General features: G+C 39.5%; 1 protein-coding gene across 1 annotated transcript in view; it reads right to left on the bottom strand.

Annotated features, from left to right (window-relative positions):
- Nucleotides 1–19,587, bottom strand: part of LOC124612443 (copine-8-like) — a 154,073-nt gene that overhangs the window by 83,227 nt on the left and 51,259 nt on the right. The window lies entirely within an intron of this gene.

Genomic DNA, 19,587 nt, shown 5'->3' with positions numbered 1-19,587 from the left:
ATGTAATGTCATGACTCATGTTTGTAAGACACTGAAGTGTTAGCATATTGTATCTGATGGCTCAGTATAACTTTTTATGGGAGAAAGTGTTTTCTATTAATTTAGAAAAAAGTCTAAGAAGCAGATAAGCATATTCAAATTTCAGCACAAGTAAAGTTACAGTGGAGAAGAAGACATCCATCAGAAGAACTACCGGTACTTAGTTTAGCAGAATGGTAATTCAAGAGATACTGGGTCAGAAATTAAGAACATCCTAGACTGTAATCTGAAATCTTATCCATTTCCACAAACAACAAAACACTTCATCGCCTGTGCAGTGCTGTTCAAATCAGGTAAGCCAGGTCAAATCCTGGTGTGGATGAAATTTTCACCGCCAATATTTGGCTGGCACAAGGAAAAGAGACGTTGGCGTACTCCCCTATCACCAGCCTTTGTGTCAATTTTCTGGATTACATTTCAAACCTCTCTGTAGTGTCTCATGAATGTGACACTGTTGATGGTAATGAAAAAATGTAAATTTGGATGATTGGAAAATGGTTTCAATGCCTCCTAAATAGAAGTCTAGTGTCAAACACTGACATCTCACTCAGAGAGATTGAAAAGAAAGAAATTTGTCTGCAGTCAGAGGCTATATTGAAGTGCCTGTTTTTATAGATCAGAGTTGAGTCACTGCCATATAACAAAAATGGTTTGGGATGAAGAGCAAGTACTTCGTGACACTCTTGTACAAAATTTTAATATTAGATTGGGAACACTATCATAGCTGCAAGCATGACTGTTTTTCAGCAATCTAATAATGTCTATTTAGTATCTAAATTGGTGTGAAAATGCCACTACACTACACTGTCAGCATGGGTACTTCATGGGCTGACAGTGGCTGGATAATAACAGGGGAACAGAACACAGTGAGAGGAAATGGAAACTCGTTGTGAGAGTCAATCTACAGGAAGCAGAAAGTCACACCCTCTTAGAGTGGTGCACAGGGGTAACACAGCAGGTGGCTGTTGACTCTCAGCATGATGTGCAGGGCGAAGTCCACAGTAGTTGGCACAAGCACTGGCCTGCTCGACTTACTGACGCCCACAGGTAAACACGTGTCAGCTGGCATGGCCATAATACGCACTGTGCATACCCTCTGTAGCAGCAGGTATGCACATCCATGTACTCCATCCTTTCTACCTACTTCTGTATAATTTTACTCCCACCTTCCATACCCAATAAATAACAGTCAAATTTGGTGTAGGAATATATTTAAGTCAGCATTAAAGTTCTCATTAATTGTGATTCTGATACAAAGTATTTTGCTTTTGTTGTGTAAGCCTAACTGATTGGCTTGTTTCCCTGTCAACATTTAGCCATCATAATTGTATTAATTATTCATTATTGGTACACAAACCTGCCATAAACCTTTGCCCTGGTACGGACGAACAGAACAGTGTGCACAGACTCAGAAGGATAGCTGGAAGACGAAGTATCTGTTGTTTCTCCAGTCTGATTGGGAAACTAGATATTAACTGCCAGAAGAGTGATGTACTAATCACATGACCCCCACACTGACAGTCAATTATGCCTACGCAGACAAATATACACCAATAAGTTGGCAGTGTGTAGTCTATAAGGCATGGCCAATTAAATATTCCCCTCCCCCCATCCACACTACATCACTGGAAGTTGTTATGTCTAAGAACAACCTGTAATGGGCTGTTGCACGAATCCCTTCTACTCTTGTTCTAAACTTTATTGTGGGAAATAATCAAAAACTTGAAAAAAATCTCTATTTCTACCTAATCAGTACTATCGCACAAGAAAACATAACAAACTCCAGTTCATTCTGCCTGCCCTTATTAATAATGCCACTGATTTACTGAATGAAACTGACAATATTTCACATGGCAGACTATACTCTGACAGTGCTAATAACCTGAGAACCTATTTCACAAGTGATTTCACTTACACATGTGGCTTTCTTCATTTAAACAGTTTTATATCAGTTCTGATGTTGTCCTCCCACGACTGTTATTTGGCAACAAGATGATCTTGGTTTTTCTAAAACTTTCTTTCTGATCTTCACTTGCATTTTGCATGTTATTTTGTCAGATTTTTTCTGATCTTGTCATATTATCCACATCTGCAAACACACACACACACACACACACACACACTCTCTCTCTCTCTCTCTCTCTCTCTCTCTCTCTCTCTCTCTCTCTCTCTACACAAGCCACTATATAGTGACAGACGGTACAGTACTTTGTACCACTATGACGTCAGTTTGTTTCCTGTTTCATTAATAAATCGAATGAGGGAAAGAGAATTATTGTATGGGCTTCAATTTCTCTTATCTTGTGGTCAGGGTCCTTACGCAAGATGTACGTTGGTGACAGTAGCATTGCCCTGCAGTCAGTTACAAATGCTGGTTCTCTAAATTTTCTCAACAGTGTTCTGCAAAAAGATCATTATCTATCTTCCAGGAATTCCCATTTGAGTTCACTGACTATTCCCTGAATACTCGTGTGTTGATCAAACACACTGGAAAGAATTCTAGCAGCACACCTTTGGATTGCATCAACGTCCTCCTTTAACCTGATTTGGTGGAGATCCCACACACTCTGGTAGCACTCAAAAATGCGTCTCATCCTGTTCTCCCAGTAAACCCCCGATTCTTTAAAGGATCGAATTCCCACATATAAAACAGTTTCAAACATCTGATTACTTTACGGATAAGTTAATATGTTAAATGTTGGACATTGAGCATGTAAGTGAGAAAAAGTTTAGAAGCTATTTGAAATTAAATTTGAAGCATGTTGGAAGTCACGAAGTGTTCTCATTCTCAAACACTATATGAATACAGTTGGGGTAATTTGCGTGTAGTGAACTATGCTGCATCAAGACATACACACACGCAGTTTCTAACTGTAATACTTACTGTGTTAAACGTTGAACAACATTATATTTCTTAATGATTAAATTATGACACATTTTTAATTTTTAAATTTGGTCAATAATTATAATAAATACTGAAAATCAAAGTTTTGTTGCCCCTGGAACCTGTTACATATGCAACCTGCAACTGGGACTGTAATCTGTGAATCATGGACCATGAATCGTGTTAGTCTGTTAGTAATACAGAAACATAGTTTCTTTGCAGGTGAGCTACACTTTCCTAGTATTCTCATCATAAACTGAAGTTGACCACTCACCTTTCCTCCTACTGATGTTACATGTTCGTTCCATTTTATACTGCTTTGCAACTTTATGTCTAGATATTTAAATGCTACAACTGAGGGGAGCAGCACACCACTAATACTGTATTCAAACATTCCAGGATTGTTTCTGATACTCATCTGCATTAGCTTACATTTTTTTATATTTAGAGAAAGGTGTCATGCATCACACCACACACAAATTCTATCCGCATCATCCAGTACCCTCCTAGAGTCATTTAAAGACAACACTTTTCCATACACTACAGCATCATCAGTAAAAAGTTACAAATTGCTGTTCACCCTATCCGTCAGAACATTTATGTATATAGAGAAAAAAATGTGGTCCTACCATGTTTCCCTGGGACACTCCTGATGATACCTTTGACGCCTGCCTTCGAAGACAATACAACTGGGTTATATGACCTAAAAAATTTTCAAGCCAAGAATTGCAACAACACGTTGTAAAGGGTACAAATTTTGTAGATCAGGTTATATTTGCTGTATCAGGGAAAATACTGGGTAATTGAAACTGAAGAGAAACAATGAAGAATAATTAATCCTAAATGTTTCAAGAATCCATCCAGATAAACTTTAAAACAGAATAGTTGCTCACACAATACCAGACAAAGTATGCAACTGGGTTATAGATTTTACATGGACTCGCATATCATGTTGGTGACATTCAAAGGCTAATCAATATCGATGCAGTTCTATCCACCAAGATCGTATTATTAGAAAGCTGTAACAAAATGAAAAAAGCAGGATCTTAGAGCACATACAGTGATCAGTCAGAACATTATAACCACGTACCTAACAGCCAGTTAACAGTACAACATGGCACTGAGATGAATACTTTCTGGAAATCCAGGAATATGGACTCTGCCTGTGTTTTCAGTCATGCTTCACAGAACGTCATGAGAGGAAAGAGAAACTTGTGTTTAGCACTTGTGACACTTTCTAAATCTGTGTTGATTTGTGGGTAAAAGCTTTTCACTCTCAAAGAAATTTATTACATTCGATCTTAGAATGGGCTGACAAGTCCTGCAGCAAATCTACGCTAAGGATATTGGTCTGCAATTTTGTTAAGTCCACTCTTTTACTCTTTCTGTATAACCCTCCTTGTATACGGGACTCACCTGAGTGTTTTTCCAGTCACTTTAAATTTTATGTTGGGTTGAAGATTCACAACAAATGCAAGCTAAGTTTGGACCAATACTAAAGAATATTCTATCTCAAACTGGATCGACATTCCATTCATTCCGATTTGGCAACTAATTTGTTTTGAAATCTTTCTGCTACTTTTAAATGCCAGGAATGCTTATTTCCACGTCCTCCACTTGGGAGTTTGTGCAGCAGTCAAAGGACGGTACGCCTTTATAACCCTCTTGCACGATCGATTTTGTAGACGCAAAATTTAAAAGTTCAGCATTCCTTTTGGTGTTTTCTATTATCACACCAGACTTGTCTACAAATGACTGAATAGAAGTCTTCATAACCAACTTAATGATTTTCTCGGATTCTAGCAAGATCTTTAACACCTGAGAATGACAGTTATACGTTTCTCGCATCAATCTTTTTATAAATGCCGGAATTTCTACTAACTTTAACCTGCATTTGGCATTCTTTTTTGAACCAAGGATGCAACTATTTGTTTTCTCACCACTTTTTCAATTTTGTAATTAAATTACAGTTTGTATTGCCCATCCCTCAGCACATAGTTCTCCAGAGCAAATAATTCCTCTATGTCCATCATATTGGAACTAAATGATGTTCATTCATTGTCTAAGTACAATGCTAACAACTGTTTATTTGTTCTTTCCAGCATAGAAACTCCCGTAGTCTTTTTGATGGATTTATTAACTTTACTAGCTATTATTTTAGTAACTAATGGGCTACAATGACATCTAGACCACTAATTCCTGTTCCCGTACTCACACTGCAATAAGATTAGGTCTATTTGTAGCTATGAGGAGTCTCAAATTTTTCGATGCATATGGGTTGTGATGCTGTTCAAAACAGTTGTCTGAGCAAGCACTCAGAATGTCTTCACAAAACTGTCTGTCCTACCACATGCAAGGAATCGTTAGACATTCCAGGCTATCCTCGGAACGTTAAAGTCACATCCAACTAATATTGCATGATCAAGGTACTGCTGTGCTACTGAAAAAAGACTTTCTTTTGGCTATTCTACATCTTTGTACTGGAGGAGTACTGTAAAAGCATCCGACGATTAATTTGAATTCACCTAGGCTGGTCATTCACGCCCAGATAACTTAACAGTCAGACCCAATTTTGACCTCAACAGACATAAATGTTCATTGCAATGAACACTCCCCCTCCTGTAATAACTAACATCTTTCTAATGTACTCATATGTTTCATGCTTAGTAAAATATGCCTGAGCATTCTACTTTGGGTTTCACCCAGTTCTCAATTCTGAGCACAATTTTAAGAGTTTTTTCATTGAGCAATAAATTCAGAGAATTTATTATGAAGGCTTCTGCAATTTACTGCATATAGCTAGAACGAAGATATCAGACTTCCAGGCTATTCTGTATCTTTCTGACATTTGGAAGGCTTCAGTTCTAGTCCAGTTATCTGAACTACGCTAGTATTAGTGTTGAAAACTGCAAATCACACCGTTGCAGCTGCTACATCTGCTTGAAAATTCAAGATTCCTCATTTTTAGTGGTTTTTGAATAACGATGCTGGCAGAATAATGACACAGATATTTATACTGATTCCTATAACAGACAAATATAAGTTTTGACAATTGCTAATTTTATGCCACAGCTAATTTTGCTTTAATTATTCACACACACACACACACACACACACACACACACACACACACACACACACACACACACACAAAGGAGACTCTTATTAAAGATTAGATGCAGTTGAGGAAGGAATCAGCTACATGCTATTTAAAGGAGCCATTCAAGGATTCATCAAAAGTTTTCAAAGTAAGCTACAAAAAATCTAAACTTGAATGCCATTGTGGGGATCTGAAGCCTCTTTCACACAGAAGTTAATAAAATGTGTTAACCTTTTTGTAACTACACAATGCATGGTTACTTTATAAGTAACACCAAAACAGACATAAATTAATGCATGTTTCATACTTTTATAATATAAATAAAAGTTTTCCATTAGTACGGATACTAACGTTAACTACTGTTGCCATATGTTGAAGCACAAACACTTGTATTGGGTCATCATAATTTGTATTCCACAAATGTGCAAAAATTTATTCTATTCTAACAGGAAAAGGAAAATAAATGTTTTTAACAGTTGACATCTATATTCAGTGAATCATTATGAATTGTGTGACAGAGTAATTTTTTTTGCACCATACGTTAAGGTTTTCCCCATTCGATTCATAGATGGAGGACAGCAAGCATGACTGAACGACTGATTGCATGCCTTTGTCCAAGCAGTTAAATGCTTTAGTTTTACCTCTGTGATGAAGGCACTAAAGAATATTTTTATTGTTTCTGCTCTGAAAGAGTGTTCTTAAGGTTTTCTTCTAAGCATGTGCTCATGTGAAATACAACAGCTTCCTTCGTGTGTGTGTGTGTGTGTGTGTGTGTGTGTGTGTGTGTGTGTGTGTGTGTGCGCCAGTTATTTCTCATCATTTCAGACACACTTTGACAGTCAAACAGGTCTGTGTATATTTCCACCACCAGTCTTTGTACCCACACCATGCTCCCCGTTATTCCAACCTGGCATGTGTGAACAGTATTGAAATATGGACTGCACAACTGTGTTGAATGCCACCTCTTTTGACGACAAACTGTCATTTCCAAATGAATCATGCCCTTCCATTTGCTTTACCTACAACTGAGCATAAAACATTTTTCCACTTCATGTCTCTGTACACTCTTACCCCAAATACTTGTTCAACATGACTGACTACTGTGGCTTATTAGTCCAGCAGTTTAAGGACAGCACTCTTTTACATGTTGCGAAAAAGTATAAGTTGGTATTGATCTCTATTGTTCTTCTGTTGTGTATTTAAATTTGTTTAATAAGTTGTACAGTGATGGATGGCAGAAAACGGAGTAGTGGGGCGATGTATAGAAAAATAGCAGAAGAGAGGAAGAAAAAAATAAGTGAGGTGTTATACATGAAAATTGGATTCCTTTTTCACAAAACCTGCTGTCAGTAAAGAAAACAAAACATCAGGTAAGATTATATAACGTAAATTGTATTTAGGGTATTTTGTGTAATGGCCAAGGTTGTAAAGGAGACTTTTCTAAAAACAAGCATGCCAATTGCAAAGTTGTAACTCAATCCCAATCAGAGATCTTCAAATTATCGCTAAAGTCTCCAAACTGGAAAATCGTCTTGCACTTACAAATAAAAATGGCCGCCATTCAGTAACAGTGCAAGTTAGTTTTTTTAAAGGGTGTTTTGAACATCTCAATTATAGGGTAATCACATAAAAAAAATCGAAATAATTAAAAGTGGTCAAGCAATCCTCACTGGACCACTTCATATGGGTTGACTCAGGGATCAATCCCTTGAAGTTACTGTAACACTACCACAACAGAGAATGATGTAAACAAATTACTCATACAGTAAATCTCCCAAGTTCATTATGGATTATATATTTTTTGTTTTTGGGTGAAACTGAAGATGGCCTGAGTACAAATGTAATAGATGACACTGCGAAGGAATGTGAAAGATTTGGGCGCCCAAACTCTTTGTCTTTAAATATGTCTGCTTGTGTCTGTATATGTGTGGATGGATATGTGTGCGTGTGCAAGTGTATACCCGTCCTTTTTTCCCCCCTAAGGTAAGTCTTTCCGCTCCCGGGATTGGAGTGACTCCTTGTCCTCTCCCTTAAAACCCACATCCTTTCGTCTTTCCCTTTCCTTCCCTCTTTCCTGATGGGGCAACAGTTTGTTGTGAAGGCTTGAATTTTGTGTGTATGTTTGTGTTTGTTTGTGTGTCTGTCGACCTGCCAGCACTTTCATTTGGTAAGTCACATCATCTTTGTTTTTAGATATAAAAAAGGTTAATATCGTCAGATACTGATATTTATTTTGAAATATATTACCCAAATTACTCTCAAAATTTTTTGATTTTTATGAGTGGAGGTGAAAGAAGGGGCGGCAAATTTAAGGTTGCCCCCCCCCCCCCCCCCCTTCATAAAACTCAGATCCAGCCCTGCTCCTTATTAAGGGGAGGCAGTAGGCAAATAGGCTCAAAAAAATCAATTTTTAGATTTTTGTGAATTTGATATGTCTGCTATTTCCTGCAGTTTTTGTTTCATATAAATATAACAATTTTTTCCATGAGTTATGATGGTTTTTCTCACACTTTATGCAATCTGTCATTTAAATGCCACACCTCCTTTTTTGCATCATGCAGAGATAATGCACAGGCTCCTTTTATTCTTTACACATTACTCCCTGTTTCTGAAGTTCTATTGTGTCAAGGTTCCCTACCTGGTATCTACTATCGATGCTCATCATTCTGATCAAGTTTGTTATTGTTTCCAAGCACTATCGATTGTATTTAGTGAAACTTGTTGCAAGTGATGATGTATGTGTTGGTTTATATTTTCCCTGGTTTTGCAAGTTTTCATAAAAATGTTGTGAATGAAGAAATTCTCACCTAAATTAAAATTCAGAGGAAATAAATATGTAATGGTAAATGACATTAGTGGGTTAAACGAACCAAGAACTTTAGACGTAAAGATAATCAGCACCTCCAGAAAGAGACTGCAGTGTTTTCAAGGAGTTTCCTCCCAGTCAGATAGTGGAGATGAACACTTGTTTGAAAATATTGTGGTGAACCTTAGCGTGCTCCGTGATTTCATTTCCAAAAATACTGTGTGCAGAATATGTGGTGATGAAGTATCCTTGGGAGAGAATCAGTGTCTTCGCAAAGGGACTGTGTCAAACCTGGCATTGAATTGTACAAAATATGGTGCAGTTGCTACAACAATGACATCAGAAATGGCAAATAATAATTTGTATGAGAATAACAACATAAGGCTAGTTCATAGTCTCAGATCTATTGGTAAAGGGATGGAAGCAGGCAAACTTATGTGCATTATCTGACATTCCAAACCCACTTGCAAAATTTATGTCTTACCAATAAAATTATTGGAACTGTTGTTGCTAAAGTTTGTAACATCTCAATGAAAGAAGAAGTTGAAGAAGAAGTCCAGAAAAGTGATTACAGTGAAAGTGGTGCATGTTTTGATGGCAGCTGGCACGAACTTTGCCACACTTCACTAAATGGTGTCATGGCAGCTACATTATTTGATACAGGCAACATAATTGATCTAGAAATTGTAAGCAAGTACTGTAAAACTTGTGGCAGTGAAACTGAGAAAGAGCACGAACATAACTGTCAGATGAATTGGACTAGTCCAAGTGGTGAGATGGAAGCAGCAAGAGTTTTTTCAGGATCTTTAATTGTTCAGTGGCAAACAGATGTGTCGGACAGAAATTTGGTATTTATGATGCTATTTTATGCTTCAATTATAGTTTAACAAGAAAACTGGATGTTTTGGAAGTACTAGGCACAAAATTAGTGGAAATACTGCAAAATCCTTGGTGCAAATAGATAATGAGAATCAGCAAAGCAAAAATTGCTAATTTAAAATGCACAAAAGAAGCTAGAGAGAAAAGACGAGAGACCAAGAGAAGGAAAGATCAGTATGATTCACATGATGCTCAGTATGGTGCAGGAAAATATTAGTGGAAAGTAATTCTCATCAATAACTATACTAAAATTGCAATACTAAACTTTAAATTGATTTTTTCTCAAAACTACAGTTTTTGACTTTCAGGTACCATTATCCTCTAAACTAATTGGCCAGAAACATGAAATTTGGTCAATTCAAACAATGGAAAATCGAGGATGGAATGCAACAATATCATGAAAAGGAAAGCTGCCACTCACAATATAGTGGAGATGCTGAGTCGCAAATAGGCACAAGAAGAAGACTGTCACAAATAAAGGTGTACACACACACACACACACACACACACACACACACACACACAAAAGAGTCTGCAGTTTTGTGTGTGTGTGTGTGTGTGTGTGTGTGTGTGTGTGTGTATAGAGTGGAGAGAGAGAGAGAGAGAGAGAGAGAGAGAGAGAGAGAGAGAGAGAGAGAGAGATACCTATTTTTTGACAAAAGCCTTAATGGTCCAAAGCTTTATTTGTGACAGTCTTTTTGTTGTGCTTATATGGGACTCAGCATCTCTGCTGTATCGTGAGTTGCAACTTTCCATTTCATAAATTTGGCCAATTTATATTCAGCATGGTAACAAGTTATTACAGGTAAATTGAGAACCACCAACTCAACAGGTACTTTAATGTATTTAAAAAATGTATTTTAAAAAATGTTTTTAAAAATATGAAATTTTATGAGTGAAAGAATAAAAACTATTTTCAATCTATAAGAGGCATTTTGTTCATTTTACATGTAAATGCAAGCATATACGTTACATACATTCAGCAAAAATTTTAGAGTCTGCACACTCACAGTTCTTTTGAGAAGTGTACCTATTCAAAGGGTGAAATGGCACTGGCAGAATAGGGATAACAACAGCTTTCCATCTCCCTATAAGAGGAAGTTGGTTGAAATTTTGTTGAGATCTAACTGCATATTATTGCAGTTTTTATCAGTTACTATTCAACATCCCGGCTTTTGTTTCACTGTTTTTTATTTTGGTTTCTTTCTCGACTTCAAGTGCCTATACAGTGAGTCTTCTGGGTCACTGACTACCTTAACACATGATCAGATATTCTTCCAATGCCCTGTGATAGTATTTTGGAATGATACTAAGTGAAAGCTCCATGCATTGCCCTCCTGATGGCTGAAATTATTTCAATTATCACTTGCCTGTATGCAGATTTATGTTTTGTTATCTTTTGCACAACAGGTGTTGTTACTTAATAAGTTTCCTGATGTCTGAATACCAAGAGGGATGTCAGCCACCTACAATTACTTTGCAAGGTTCGTATTTTTCTAGTGATTGTTCAGTTATTCATTTTAGCTTGAGTCACAGTTTCACTATATGTCCACTACACATATAAATTGATTCTAATTCCTTTCTGAGAAATGGAAATCTAAACTTTCCTGTTTCATTTGCTAGCCCTTTGTACTTTGCTCATTGTTGCTACAGTTATACTGTGATCACTGATCCCATCATTATGTGAACACTGTAAAGGAGGTCAAGTCTGTCTGTTGTCAATAAATAAAGTGCATTTCAATCATGATTGGATGCCTAACTGTTCATTCTAGATAATTTTTAGAGAAAGCTGCTCTAGCTAAATATTTTAGGGCAGTTATGTTTGATTTTTATAAATTTCGTAGAATGCCAAATTATTCTCAGAACAAAAAAGGAACGTATATATTCAGAATATATCATTTAATGTTTTTGCAACAATTTGTACTGGGATACAGTAGCGGCCCTTGCAAACTTTATAACTGTGCTACAATATTACAAAAACAGATTGTGTTTCACGGCATCATCATGACAGATGTGACTTAATATTGTAACAATATTAGTTTTATCTCATACTCTAAGGTCAAGTATGTTGTTTTTGTGATTCTGTTGTTTCTTTATTAATGCATTAATATGTCCCAGATCTTTCACTTCCTCTCCATCCCATACATCACTGTTACTGAATAACAAACACGGAAAGTGAAAAGGTGCATTGCAAACATCACACACAGAAATCCGACTCTTTTCATGGACTTCCACATTAAATTTACTTATAGAACCACTTTTTTTTTAGAATCACCTATAGCCTTTTCACTTAAAGGGTAGTGATTGTAAGTAAACTGAATATATTTTACGTGTATAAATTGAACTGTTTAAACACATTTAAATTTTACAATAAATAGTTTAACATTGTGTGAATACAATAAAATGGAGAAAAAAAATTTGACAGCGGCAGAAATCAAACCAGAGCTGACGAACTGCCAATTGGTGCAGCTGACCACTGGGCCACGTGAACTGCTCCTCAAAAATCCCTCATACTCTACACTTGCACAATACTTTACACAAATTTTCAAAGAAAAACACTGAACTGATGTGAACAACATAGCTTGTTATGTTTTGTTTTAGGTCGCAAAAAACAACTGGGGTCATACGCGCCCAAAGTCAAAACTATAGAACATGAACACACAGAGAAGAGTTAAACGACTATACGCCAGTCCCAATAGACAGAATAGGAGACAGCTAAAAACAGGCATGTGGGAAAAGAGCTAAAAACATCATACAGAAGTGGAGGTCAAAAACTAAAAATTAAATTGCTTTTGCCATATTGCTTCGGCAGATAAAAATTAAAACGCGGTCAACAGCCCGCACGACCTTCGCTAAAATGGCTGATAAATCAAATGGCAAACCCAAACTGGAATGTATGTTGTTGTTGTTGTTGTTGTTGTTGTTGTTGTGGTCTTCAGTCCTGAGACTGGTTTGATGCAGCTCTCCATGCTACTCTATCCTGTGCAAGCTTCTTCATCTCCCAGTACTTACTGCAACCTACATCCTTCTGAATCTGCTTAGTGTGTTCATCTCTTTGTCTCCATCTACGATTTTTACCCTCCACGCTGCCCTCCAATGCTAAATTTGTCATCCCTTGATGCCTCAGAATATGTCCTACCAACCGGTCCCTCCTTCTTGTCAAGTTGTGCCACAAACTCATCTTCTCTCCAATTCTATTCAGTACCTCCTCGTTAGTTATGTGATCTACCCATCTACTCTTCAGCATTCTTCTGTAGCACCACATTTCAAAAGCTTCTATTCTCTTCTTGTCTAAACTATTTATTGTCCATGTTTCACTTCCATACATGGCTACACTCCATACAAATATATCTTCTCTACTTCAACCATCATCAGTTACTTTGCTCCCCAAATAGCAAAACTGCTTTACTATTTTAAGCATCTCATTTCCCTCATTTCCTAATCTAATTCCCTCAGCACCACCTGACTTAATTTGATTATATTCCATTATCCTTGCTTTGCTTTTGTTGATGTTCACCTTATATCCTTTAAAAACACTGTCCATTCCATTTAACTGCTCTTCCAAGTCCTTTGCTGTCTCTCACAGAATTAAATTGTGATCGGCAATTGCTCAGTATACAGATTGAATAACATCGGAGAGAGGCTAAAACCCTGTCTCACTCCTTTCTCAACCTCTGCTTCCCTTTCATGTGCCTTGACTCATATGACTGCCATCTGGTTTCTCTACAAATTGTAAATAGCCTTTCACTCCCTGTATTTTACCCCTGCCAGCTTTAGAATTTGAAAGAGAGTATTCCAGTCAACATTGTCCAAAGCTTTCTCTAAGTCTACAAATGCTAGAAATGTAGGTTTGCCTTTCCTTAATCTTTATTCTAAGAGAAGTCGTACGGTCAGTATTGCCTCACGTGTTCCAACACTTCTATGGAATCCAAACTGATCTTCCCAGAGGTCAGCTTCTACCAGTTTTTCCATTTGTCTGTAAAGAATTCGCGTTAGTATTTTGCAGATGTGACTTATTAAACTGATAGTTCGGTAATTTTCACATCTGTCAACACCTGCTTTCTTTGGGATTGGAATTATTATATTCTTCTTGAAGTCTGAAGGTAGTTTGCCTGTCTCATACATCTTGCTCACCAGATGGTAGAGTTTTGTCAGGACTGGCTCTTCCAAGGCCGTCAGTGGTTCTAATGGAATGTTGTCTACTCCCGGGCCTTGTTTCGACTCAGGTCTTTCAGTACGCTGTCAAACTCTTCACGCAGTATTGTATCTCCCATTTTATCTTCATCTACATCCTCTTCCATTTCCATAATATTGTCCTCAAGTACATCGCCCTTGTACAGACCCTCTATATACTCCTTCCACCTTTCTGCTTTCCCCTTCTTTGCTTAGAACTGAGTTTCCATCTGAGCTCTTGATATTCATACAAGTGGTTCTCTTTTCTCCAAAGGCCTCTCTAATTTTCCTGTAGGCAGTATCCATCTTACGCCTAGTGAGATAAGCCTCTACATCCTTACATTTGTCGTCTAGCCATCCCTGCTTAGCCATTTTGCACTTCCTGTCAATCTCATTTTTGAGACGTTTGTATTCCTTTTTGCCTGCTTCATTTACTGCATTTTTATATTTTCTCCTTTCATCAATTAAATTCAATATCTCTTCTGTTACCCAAGGATTTCTACTAGCCCTCATCTTTTTACCTACTTGATCCTCTGCGCCCTTCACTACTTCATCCCTCAGAGCTACCCATTCTTCCTCTTCTACTGTATTTCTTTCCCCCATTCCTGTCAATTGTTCCCTTATGCTCTCCCTGAAACTCTCTACAACCTCTGGTTCTTTCAGTTTATCCAGGTCCCATCTCCTTAAATTCCCACCTTTTTGCAGTTTCTTCAGTTTTAATCTATAGTTCATAACCAATAGATTGTAGTCAGAGTCCACATCTGCCCCTGGAAATGTCTTACAATTTAAAACCTGGTTCCTAAATCTCTGTCTTACCAATACATAATCTATCTGATACCTTCTAGTATCTCCAGGATTCTGCCATGTATACAATCTTCTTTTATGATTCCTGAACCAAGTGTTAGCTATGATTAAGTTATGCTCTGTGCAAAATTCTACCAGGCGGCTTCCTCTTTCATTTCTTACCCCCAATCCATATTCACCTGCTATGTTTCCTTCTCTCCCTTTTCCTACTCTCTATTTCCAGTCACCCATGACTATTAAATTTTCGTCTCCCTTCACTACCTGAATAATTTCTTTTAACTCATCAGACGTTTCATCAATTTCTTCATGATTGGCAGAGCTAGTTGGCATATAAACTTGTAGTACTGTAGTAGGCATGGACTCCGTGTCTATCTTGGCCACAATAATGCGTTCACTATGCTGTTTGTAGTAGCTTACCCGCACTCCTTTTTTTTTAAATTCATTATTAAACATACTCCTGCATAAACCCTATTTGATTTTGTATTTATAACCTTGTATTCACCTGACCAAAAGTCTTGTTCCTCCTGCCACCGAACTTCACTAATTCCCACTATATCTAACTTTAACCTATCCATTTCCCTTTTTAAATTTTCTAACCTACCTGCCCGATTAAGGGATCTGACATTCCACGCTCCAATCCGTAGAACGCCAGTTTTCTTTCTCCTGATAACGACGTTCTCTTGAGTAGTCCCCACCCAGAGATTTGAATGGGGGACTATTTTACCTCCGGAATATTTTACCAAAGTGGACGCCATCATCATATAACCATACAGTAAAGCTGCATGCCCTCGGGAAAAATTATGGCTGTAGTTTGCACTTGCTTTCAGCCGTTCGCAGTACCAGCACAGCAAGGCCGTTTTGGTTAGTGTTACAAGGGCAGATCAGTCAATCATCCAGACTGTTGCCCCTGCAACTACTGAAAAGGCTGCTGCCCCTCTTCAGGAACCACATGTTTGTCTGGCCTCTCAACAGATACCCCTCCGTTGTGGTTGCACCTATGGTACGGCCATGTGTATCACTGAGGCACGCAAGCCTCCCCACCAACGTCAAGGTCCATGATTCATGGGGGGAACGTAAATGGTTAAAAAAAAAGGGCATTCCAGCAGGAAGTGGCGGACAGTTAAAATTTGGGCGCAATGTGTACAAAGTGGTGGGATAGCCACTTAGCAAATGATGACAATGGCTAAAAAGGCAGTGCCCAATATGCAGCCTAGTTAAAATGACATCCTCCCGGAGGGAGGGCCAAGAGGAGGTCGTCCCTGTGAAGGGAGGACCATTGGCGATGCCCAAGGGACACCACCTCCTGAAAGATAGCAATGCAGAGATCACCAGAGGGAATGTAGGTACTCGCGCGATGAGGTATGAGGACTGCAGCCTTGACAGCAGTATCAGCAGCCTCATTTCCTGGCAGACTGATATGACCATGGTCCCACAGAAACATGACACTGGCTTCACCAAGAGTGAGCAAGTGACAGTTTTCCTGGACCTGCTGCACTAAGGAATGAGCAATGTACAGTGCACAGAGACCTTGGAGGGCACTGAGTGAGTCTGTGCAGAGAACACAATTGGAAAGGCTGTGTCGCTGGATGTACTCCATGGCCTAATTACAAGGCAAACAGCTCGGATGTTAAATACTGAGGAGTGTGCCGGAAGTCGATTCGAAAGACAGGGGTGCCAATGATGAAGGCACACCCAACCCCATGGTCAGTCCGAGAGCCATCAGTGTATACAAAGGTACTATCGCGAAGTTCCGTGGCGAAGGTTGTGAAACTGGAGGCAATAGACTGAGGCTGGAGTAGTGTCCTTAGGAAGTGAATGAAGGCCAAGGTTAACACGGGCCACTTTATGAAGCCAAAGTGGTGAAAGGTTCACACCCACTGGGAATACTGCAGGTAGTGTGAAGTTAAGCCACTGTAGCAAGTGGCAAAAGTAGACTCCAGGAGGTAACAGAGAAGAGGGACGAGCCCCATACTGCCGATCAAAGGAATCAGCAACGAAGGAGGCCTAGGAGAGGTGGCCACTCATGGCAGACAAACAGCATACATACCTGCTGAGAAGAAAGTCACGGCCATAGGAAAGTGGTAGTTCAGTAGCTTCAGCACACAGACTCTCAACCGGGCTGGTGTAAAAGGTGCCTGTGGCCAAATGGTTGCCATGATGGTGGATAGTGTTGAGATAGCGCAAGAGGGATGGGCGTGCAGAAGCATAAACAAAGCACCTATAGTCGAGTTTCGAATGAACAAGGGACTGGTACAAATGGAGGAGGGTGATTCGTTCAGCACCCCAGAAAGTACCATTAAGGACACGCAGGAGATTGAGGGACCGCGTACAGCAGGCTGCCCGCTAAGACTCATGGGAGGACCAAGAGAGTTTCCTACTGAGCATGAGCACCAGAAATTTCGCAGTTTCAATGAACGGAAGGGCAACAGGCCCAAGATGTAGAGATGGTGGGAGAAACCATTTGCACCGCCAGAAATTCATAGAGAGGGTTTTGTCAGTGGAAAAGCGAAAGCCATCATCAATGCTCCAGGGGTAAAGACGATCAAGACAGCGCTGAAGATGCCACTCAGTGAGACAGATCCGTGGAGAACTGCAATAGATGGCAAAATCATCAACAAAAATAGAGCCAGAGATGCCCAGTGGGAAACAGGCTATTATAGGGTTAATGGCAATAAGAAAGACGATGACGTTCAGGACCGAACCCTAGGGGGCACAATTTTTCTGGATAAAGGTGTCCAACAATGCAGAACCCACATGCACCTTGAAAACTTGGTCTTGTAAAAACGCCCAAAGAAAACAGAGCAGGCACCCACGGAAGCCCCCACATGTAAAGAGTACGGAGGATACCAACACTCCAGCAGGTTTCGTGGTCCTTGTCCAAACCGAAAAACATAGCGACAGTCTGGGAATTCCACAGAAAACCATTCACGACATGGGTGGACAAAGTAACGAGATGGTCAACTGCAGATTGCCGCGCTCAAAATCTATACTGTGGATTCCTTAGTAAATGGCGAGACTCAAGCCACCACATCAGCTAGGCATGAATCATACATTCCATCACCTTGCAAACGCAGATGGTAAGAGAGATGGGGCGGTAGCTAGAAGGAAGGTTTTTGTCCTTACCAGACTTCAGTATGGGTATGACTGTGGCTCCACACCAGCATCCAGGAAATGTGCCCTCTGCCCAGATGCGGTTGTATGTGCTATGCAGAAAGTGCTTGCCTGCAAGAGAAAGGTGCTGCAACATCTGACTGTGAATGGCGTCTGGCCCTTGGGCAGAGGATTGGGATGAACTGAGAGCATGATTTAGTTCCCTCATAGTAAAGGCAGCACTGTAGCACTGACGATTCGAAGAACAGAAGAGTATCACCCGAGCCTCCTCCACTCGTTTCCGATGGAGGAAGGCAGGGTGATAGTGGGAAGAGCTTCTGCAAAATGTGGCCCAGGGTGTTTGAGGTAACAATAGGGTCCACGATGACACCGTCAGCGACTGTCAGGCCGGAAACTGGGGAATGGATCTTGGTGCCAGAGAGCCATCTAAGGTTGGCCCACATAACAGAAGAAGGTGTGGAACTGTTAAAAGAACTAGTGAATGAAATCTAGCTGGCTCTTCTGCTATCCCAAAGAACACAACGGCACTTTGTACCCATCTGTTCATAATGAATGCAGTTTGCCAGCGTAGGGTGGCAGTTAAAAATGGGGAGAGCATGTCTACGTGTGCAAATTGCGTTGCGGTATGCCTCAGTCCACCAAGGGACTGGGACAGGACGTGGTAGAGAGGAAGTGCAGTGGATGGAACATTCTATATCAGTAAGGATAACATTTGTGAGATATTCGACCTAGTCAACACAAGTTCGAAGGTCGCCAAGGAGGAGTAAAGCTGCCAGTCAGCCTTAAGAAGCTGCTATTTAGGCATGCACGTGCATGGGGTAGGAACCAGCAAATGGATAGCACACAGGAAATGGTTGCTCGAGTAGGACCACTCAAGATGATGGGCAAGCTGGGCAGTGCAGGATAAGCCCAAATGGGAATAGGTGGGCGAGGAGCCAGTAAGGAAAGTGGGTGCTACAGTGTTAAGGCTGAAGAGGTTAAGTCAGTTAAGAAGGTCAGCCAAGAGGGCATCTCTCTGACAGGTCCTGGGAGAACCCAAAGGGGGTGAGGTGAATTAAAGTCACCGAGTAACAAAAAATGGGGGAGCACCCACAGTGTCAGAAGGGTTGGCGTCACATCAAAGCATGTACAGTAGAAAACAGAGAGGTGCATCCCTTCTCTAATTTGATCGTAGTGTGGTTGACCATCATTTCATTGGTTTCTACACATGTTTTTGTCCACTGCATTTGCATAGCAGCACGTTTGAAGAGAAATAACACAATTTAAGTGCAATATTTATAATGTGCTGCAGCACATTAGCACATGACATGTCTGACGGCCTTCACACACATTCACAATAATGTCATGTGGATCTCCATAGTTTCTAGAATAGTTATCCCTAAGGTGCCACTAATCCTCTTACAATTGCTTTTATGCAAACATCTCACAAGATTCACCATTTTATAAATACTAATCATCTTGGCTGAAAGACAATGATCACCAAATTTTACAACTCAGATAAATACTATCATTTGGCAAAAACAGCAATGAGTGAAATGCATGCTGTCGTCCTAAAAGTAATCTTGCACACACCCACTACCATTACATGTCAAGTCGCACGTGTAATGAGGTACTTGTTAAATACTTACTTTACAGGCTTTGATGATATGTATTTTGTCTCAGATCATGATTCTATGAAACATATTTATGTAAACAGTGATTTGGCCTTTCTTCTTCGATTCAAGTGCACAGGAGTTTGTAAACTGATATTTGTTACACATTGCATTTACATCTTGTTACTGTGTTCTATAA

The sequence above is a fragment of the Schistocerca americana genome, chromosome 4 (assembly GCF_021461395.2).
Source record: "Schistocerca americana isolate TAMUIC-IGC-003095 chromosome 4, iqSchAmer2.1, whole genome shotgun sequence".
In the NCBI taxonomy this organism is placed as follows: domain Eukaryota; kingdom Metazoa; phylum Arthropoda; class Insecta; order Orthoptera; family Acrididae; genus Schistocerca; species Schistocerca americana.
The sequence above is the reverse complement of the archived record's forward strand: the minus strand, read 5'-3'. Positions and strand labels throughout refer to the sequence as shown.